Raw genomic sequence first — 8,226 nt, forward strand, 5'->3', positions numbered from 1 at the left:
TGACTCTGGCGGTGGTCTATGGACCAGTGACGATACTTTGCCCCTCCTGGGCTGTGACTCTGGCGGTGGTCTCCAGGCCAGTGACGATACTTGGGCCCTCCTGGGCTGTGACTCTGGCGGTGGTCTCTGGACCAGTGACGATACTTGGCCCCTCCTGGGCTGTGACTCCGGCGGTGGTCTCCGGACCAGTGACGATACTTGGGCCCTCCTGGGCTGTGACTCTGGCGGTGGTCTCTGGACCAGTGACGATACTTGGGCCCTCCTGGGTTGTGACTCCGGCGGTGGTCCCCTGACCAGTGACGATACTTGGCCCCTCCTGGGCTGTGACTCCGGCGGTGGTCTCCGGACCAGTGACGATACTTGGGCCCTCCTGGGCTGTGACTCTGGCGGTGGTCTCTGGACCAGTGACGACGGTGCTGGCGGTTGTGTCTGGACCGCCGGAAATGATGGCGCACTTTTCCGCCGTGACACTCACAACAGGCTAGGCAGACTTCCTCTGGACCTTCCCCACCTTTTTTGGAGTTACAGCTGACTCACCAATCGCCTTCAATCCCATTTCACTTGTTGACCCACCAGGAGTCTTGACACAGTCCCGTTGTCCACTCTCCAATTTCGGAGCCTTTACAGGGGGTGGGCTGCCAGTGCCTTGGCTCCGGGTCCTACTGCCCGCCCTGGTGGACGGTGCACTCCAAAAACCTGGAACACGCACCACTGGTACTGGAGGATTTTTGGCTGAGGTGCTACGACAGGACTGATGAATTGGAGGGCTGGTGGGGGCACAAAGGTCAATTTGACATAGGGATAGTATCTGACGGACACTGGGATGGGTAGCTAGAGGGGGTCTGGGAGTGGAGGAAGAGGAGGTGGTTGTAGGAGGTGTCACTTTAGCTGTTTTGGGTGCAGGTGCAGGTACTGGAGGCTGTCGTGAGGTGGATGGATGTTGGGTGAGTGATTGCCGGCGTTTGGGTACTTTGGGAGGGGGCGTCACAGACACACTGGGAGAGGACACAGGGGACGTGTAAATGGCAGTGGAGGTGGTGAGGCAGGTGAGCGGCGTGTGGTGCTGGGTGTCCTGGTGCGAGTCCTAGTGCCTGTAGATGTGGTGCATGCAGGTGTGTGTGTAGACGAGACTGGGAGGGAGGAGGGAGAAGAGGAGGAGGGGGACACAGTGGAGACAGTGGATGTTGCTGTGTCTGTATGGGTGTGATGCTTGTGTGAGTGCCTGTGGTGTGTGTGGTGCCTATGTTTGCTTGAGCTACTTGTGTGTGTTGACTTGTGTGCATGCTGGTCTGTAGCTGTGCTTGGGATGGGCTGGGGTACAGGGGATTGGGTCTGGGTGGAGGAAGTTGGAGGGGGGAGGCTGGACACAGGGACAATTGCTGCCATCAGTGCTGAGGCCAGAGATTGCAGGGTTCGCTGAAGGGCAGCCTGACCAGAATGAATGCCCTCCAGGAATGCATTACCGTGTTGCAACTCCCTTTCTAAACCCTGGATGGCATTCACAATGGTAGACTGCCCAACAGTGAGTGACCTGAGGAGGTCAATGACCTCCTCACTGAGGGCAGCAGGGGTGACTGGGGCAGGGCCTGAGGTGCCTGGGGCGAAGGTGATGCCATCCCTCCTGGGTGAGCGGGCACGGGGCAAACACTGAGGGGCTGCTGGGAGGGCGGTGCTGTTAGGGGGGGTGGCGGCTGTACCTGTAGAAGTGGGGCGCACAGATGGTGCCCCACCACAGGGGATCTTACATCGGCGGACGAGTCTGTGTCGCTGGCTGGTGATCCAGTGGCCGACGTGAAGCTCCCCTCGCCCTCCGTCCCACTGGTGCATTCAGAGTCTGTGGTGTGGCCCTCCATGGCCATGTGGGATGCAGCTCCCTCATGCTCCGGTGCCACTGTACCTCCGCCTGTTGATGCTGATGTACAAAAGGACAGGGAGAGCAGGAAAAGGGAGGGAGACAGAAGAAAGAGAGTTTTAGTGCATGGCATACCGCTACCGCTGGCGGACAAGACAGACGCAGCAGCCCCATGCACAACGCCGTGCTCCTGCCCTCTGCACATGCAATTTCATGGATATGGCCTACATGGCAATGGTGGAAATCTGCGCACATGGATGCCACAGGGGTAACTATACCTCAACTTGCTACTTTTCTGAGGTGGAGTAGAGTGCCACATGGCCTACATTACAGAGGGGCCTTGCCTACCTAACTCGCCCTGGCCGAGGGACAACCACAGCCCACCTCCCCAACCCAGACACCTCCACTGCCCGCAAAGTCCGCAGAAGGAGGTTGTACTCACCCCCTTGTGTCTGCTGTGATGTCCTTAAGCACCCATCCAACTCCGGGTAGGCCACCGCCAGGATCCAGAACATCAGGGGGGTCATGGTACGACGGGCACCCCTCCCACGTTGGGAGGCCATCCCCAGCTGAGCCTCCGCCGTCTTCTTGCTGCAGCGGCGAATGTCCTCCCATCTCTTCCGGCAGTAGGTGCCCCGTCTCTGGTGGGCCCCCAGGGTCCGGACCTCCTTGGCGATGGCACGCCAAATGTCCCTCTTCTGGTGGGCGCTGACCTACATGACATGCACAAGGGAAGAGGAACAGTCATTACCAATTGCACCATCAATGTGTGTGGTCCCCTCCATACTCTGACCATGTGGGCCATTTATTCCCATGCTTTACTGTTTTATGACTTCTGCCCCCTTCCCTCTTCCACCCAGCCCTGTCCACCCAGGCCTATCCCCTACAACGTGCTCCCTGTGTACTAACCTGTTGGTCTGGAGGACCATAGAGTAGCATGTACTGGGGGAGGCCCCCATCCACAAGTTTCTCCAACTCCTGTGCAGTGAAGGCAGGGGCCCTTTCCCCAGACGCTTCCAGACCGAGGTCACAGCAGCACTAGCAGTGTAGGTCCTCTCCTGTCAAAGGTCAGGTATCTAGTGATTGAACAGATAGAAAATGGCGGTGACGTCCGCGGCGGTGACGTCCGCAGCGGGGCGCATCATCACCGCCGGCGCACCTGTTCATTGGCTCCTGGGACCCATAGGGTCCAATGTTAAGCAATGCAGCATTGCGCCGCGCTCTACGACCGCCTACCGCAAAGGTGTGCAACGCCTCCGCTGTTACCCCACAATCTCATTGTCCCACTTTAGAGGTCAGACAGCCGCCATTTCAGGGGCCCACATAGATTCATTTTCAACTGCATCACACATACTGAGGCCTACACTCAACACACATATAGGAAAGGTTTATTGTCTGGTGTAGTCTTGTGTGTGACTGTGGGTACATACCTGGAGGAATAGTGACTGTTTCTTCGCTGTTGTCCTTCATAGGCACCGTCAGCTGGGACATATGAGAAGATAGCGGAATCCTCCGGTGTACCTCCGCTGGTGGACCTGTTGACAATGGAAGAGAGACATTTAATCGTGACCTACAGGTTTGACCGTGCCACAATCCAGGAACTATGTACCCAGTTGGAGCCAGACCTGATGTCACCAATCCGCCATCCGACTGGAATCCCCCCTGACGTGCAGATGCTGTCAGTGCTCCATTTCCTTCAAGTGGGTCTTTTCAGACAACAGTGGCCATGGCATCAGGGATGTCCCAGCCTATGTTTTCCAACGTCTTGTCCAGAGTGTTGTCTGCCCTGTTGAAACACGTAAGGAGATACATCATTTTCCCTGAGGTGGAGGATTTGCCTACAGTGAAAGGTGACTTCTATGCCCTTGGACATATCCCCAACGTCATAGGTGCCATTGATGGGACCCATGTAGCTCTGGTCCCCCCCGCAGGAGTGAACAGGTGTACAGGAACAGGAAGAGTTATCATTCGATGAATGTCCAGATGGTCTGTTTGGCAGACCAGTACATCTCCCAGGTAAATGCTATGTTCCTTGGCTCTGTGCATGACGCCTACATCCTGCGGAATAGCAGCATCCCTGATATGATGGGTCAACTCCAGAGGCACTGTGTATGGCTATTGGGGGACTCTGGTTACCCCAACCTGTCATGGCTACTGACCCCAGTGAGGAATCCCAGGACCAGGGCAGAGGAACGGTACAATGAGGCCCATGGGAGGACTAGGAGGGTTATCGAGCGCACCTTCGGCCTCCTGAAGGCCAGGTTCAGGTGCATCCATATGACAGGTGGATCTCTATTCTACTCACCGAAGAAGGTGTGCGACATCATCATCGCCTACTCCATGGTCCATAATTTGGCATTGCGACGTCAGGTGCCTTTGCTGCAGGAGGATGATCCAGATGAGGGTGTTGTGGCAGCGGTGGAGCCTGTGGAGCCTGTGGACAGTGATGAGGATGAAGCTGAGGAAGACGAAAACGACAACAGGGAGTCAGTCATACAGCAATATTTCCAGTGACACACAGGTGAGAACATTTTCATTTTTACCATTACATTAACTTTCACACATCTACCTCTATCCTGTACCGACATTTCACTCACTATTTGTTAACTGAGTTGTCCCCTTCCATTTCAGTTTCACAAATGTGGTAACCTACGTGTCAACTGTTTGCATCCTTGAAGGGCTTGTGATGTGTGACATAGGTATGTTAGCCTTCCAATGGGTAACCCATTATGAAACTGTAATTGATAATACAGATTTACAAATCATAGACTGACTCCATTTTTTTTTAGTGTTTCAAGGGTGTTTATTTAAGTGCTAAAAAATGAAGGAGGGTTGTAAAATGGTGATGGGTGATGGTGGAGGAATGTCCATGGCAGAGTCCAGTCTATTAGTCTCACAGGTACATTGCACATCTGGGCATAGGAAGTGGAGCTGGGGCAGTTTAAGTATGGACAGGGTAACAAAGTGGGACAGTGGGCGGACAGTCAGGGTGGTCTTATTTCCTGGCGGGGGTCTTGCCATCTTGCTCTGTCCTGTTCCTGGATCTCAGGGCCCGCTTGCGTGGTGGTTGTCCGTCTGCAGGGGATGGGGTGCTGGTGTGTTGGTCCTGTGGCAGGGCGTCCTGTCCACTAGCGCCGGCGGAGGTGGTGGGCATTTCAGCGTCCTGGCTAGTGTCAGGGGCCCCTTGGAGTGCCACGGTGCCCCTCAAGGTCTTTGAATGTCCGTCAGCACCCCTACGATGGTACCCGGGGTGGAGCCGATGGTCCTGAGCTCCTCCCTGAACCTCAAATATTGTTCCTCCTGCAGACGCAGGGTCTCCTGCAACTTGTCCAGGACCATGGCCTTCGTCTCCTGGGAGTGGTGGTATGCTCCAATGATGGAGGAGAGGGCCTCGTTGAGAGTTGGTTCCCTTGGCCTGTCCTCCCTCTGTCGCACAGCAGCCCTCCCAGTTCCCCTGTGTTCCTGTGCCTCCGTCTCCTGGACCGTGTGCCCACTACCACTGCCCCCAGGTCCCTGTTGTTGTTGGGGTGGTGGGTTACCCTGGGTGCCCTGTAGTGGTGGACACACCGCTGATTGACCTATCCTGGGTAGGGAGGTCTGGGCCCGCTGGGTGGGTGCTGTGCTGGTGTTACCAGAGGGTGTAAGCTCGGTGTTGGGCTGTGGCTGGGCAAGGGGAACCGACTGTCCTAAGGCCCACGATGGTCCGGGCTGGTCATCAAGATCCAGTAGGGCAGAGCTGCTGTCGTCACTGTGGGCCTCTTCTGGGGGTGGAGTGGTGTTGGCTGGACCCTCTGGTGTGGTGACGTTCCTTCGGGTTCCTGCGTGGGTATAAGTACATGATTATTGCATGTGTGTGTTTCATGGTGTGCAATGGTTGGGTGTGAGTGAACCCCAGTGCAGGCATTCCTGTGTGGGGGCTTGTGTGCTGATGGTTGGGGGGTGTTCTGGGTCTGTGCAGTGGGCATGCTTTGGTGATGGGTGTCCATGCTTAGTTATGTCATGCAGGTCTTGGGGTTGAGATGGGTGGTTGGTGTCATGGGTAGATTGGTGAGGATTGGGGGTGATAGGGGAGGGTGTGATGGTGGGGGTGTGTGATAACATGCAGGTAGGGTGGGGGTTATGATGGTTAAGATTAGACTTTCCAGTGTCCGTTCCTCCAACGACTCCCTCAAGGCCCTCAGGATACAAGATGGTCAAGACTTGCTCCTCCCATGTTGTTAGTTGAGGGGGAGGAGGTGGGGGTCCGCCGCCAGTCCGCTGTACCGCGATGTGCTGCCTGGATACCGTTGAACGCACCTTCCCCCTTAGGTCGTTCCACCTCTTCCTGATGTCCTCCCTATTTCTTGGGCGCTGTCCGACTGCGTTGACCCTGTCCACTATTCTTTGCCATAGCTCCATCTTCCTGTCTATGGATGTGTGCTGTACCTGTGAGCCAAATAGCTGTGGCTCTACCCGGATGATTTCCTCCACCATGACCCTGAGCTCCTCCTCGGAGAAGCGGGGGTGTCTTTGGCGTGCCATGGGGTGGTGTGTGTGATGTGTGGGGTGGTGTATGTGTTGATGAGTGTGGTGAGTGTAGTGGTATGTGGTGTTTTGTGCTTGGATGTTGCATGGGTGATGGTGTTGTGTGCCTCTGTGTGATGGGGTTGTCTATTCTGTGCTGTCTCTCTGGCCTTCTCTCAGAAATTCTGGTTGTAGGGGTTTGTGGGTGATGTGGGTGTGTGTTTTATATTGTGTTGGGTGTGTGGGAGTGGTGTTTGTATGTGTATCAGGTGTGTGTATTTGGAATTGTCCAATGTGGCAGTGTTTTGTAGAAGTGTGTGTATTTTGAGAGCGGAGGTGTGTACCGCCAATGGAATACCGCGGTTGAAAGACCGCCGCGTGGATTCGTGGGTCGTAATAGCATGGGCGTGTTTCTGTTGGCGTGGAGGTGGAGGATTTGTTTCCGCATGTTTATCGCTGACCTTTGGTGTGGCGGTATTGTGTGGGTGTCTGAATTTTGGCGGATTCCGTGATGTGTGTCATAATAGCTGTGGCGGTCTACCGCGGCCGCGGCGGTGTATTGGCGGTCTTCTGCACGGCGGTAAGCGACTTATACCGCCAATGTTGTAATGACCCCCTAAATATTATAATTGACTTTTATATTTTTATCAGAATTACAGCACATATGATCTGTGTGTGCATATGTGTGTGTGTGTGTGTGTGTCTGTGTATGTGTTGTCTATAGGCTACCAGTGTTCTTTTTCCAGAATTTTGATCATTTTCTCCAGTTTCCCTGTTGCTCTCCTTGGGGACCCACTGGATGTGACTGGCTCCAGATATTTGTACTGATTTGTCAAGCTAAAATGACAGATTTGTTTGTTTGAAAAAGATGTGCATGTCCTGTGGCTTGCTGTGTGTTTTGTTGTGCTCCCTAGATGACCTATGAAGTTTCCCAGTGCTCACCGGTTTCAATCTGCTACAACACACATTCCTATAAACTTAATGCTGGGATATCCTATATCTTTACACTCTAACCTATGTAGATACATTGGAGGTTAAGGTAGACTTATTGTTTAGAATCAGTGTGGGTTTAAGTATTATAACATTCTGAATATTTCTATAGTATCACCTTTGCACGAAGGGTACATGTCTATTACACATTCTTAGACCTATCAGCTTTAGGGTAGTTTTCCCCCAAACTTCTTGCCTTCTCCCGTGCTATGATTCTGACTTCATTTTTGTTGGCCTTAGGACTCTGTGCACTTTACCATTGCTAAAGTGCTTGTGCTCACTCCCTAAAGCATGGTAAAATTGACTTACATCTGATTGGCATATTTAATATACCTTCCTAGTAAAGTGGCATACCATATATCAAGCGCTCATAAGTTCACTGCCACTAGTGGGGCTGCAGCACGTATTGTGCCATCCACTTAAGTAACTCCTTAAAAATTTCTCAAGCCTGCCGTTGCCTGTATTCAGTTTTAAACTGCCAATTTGACTGGTCATGTCTAAGTCCTCTTCTTTATTTCATATAAGTTACCCCTAAGTTAGACCTTAAACGGCCTATAGGTTAGGATGCATTGTAATTAAAAAGTTGTACATCTACTTTTAAGTTTTACATATCGCGATAGTCAAACACTCACAAATAAATTTTTTATTACTGTACATCCTACCTCTATGATAAGATACCATTGGGACCCTTAATACATTTAATAAGGGTTAACGTTTGTTTGGGAGCAAGGGAAATATCATGTTTGGTGCCCAAGGAATTGCAATTTAAAATCTTCTTTAAAGACTAAGGGCCTCATCACGACTTTGGTGGTCCTTTTCCAGTCCCGCCAAAGCCACTGCAGGCAAAAGACCGCCAGTGCTGACGATCTTTAGCCCACCAT

This window comes from Pleurodeles waltl, chromosome 3_1 (genome assembly GCF_031143425.1).
Source record: "Pleurodeles waltl isolate 20211129_DDA chromosome 3_1, aPleWal1.hap1.20221129, whole genome shotgun sequence".
Classification (NCBI taxonomy): domain Eukaryota; kingdom Metazoa; phylum Chordata; class Amphibia; order Caudata; family Salamandridae; genus Pleurodeles; species Pleurodeles waltl.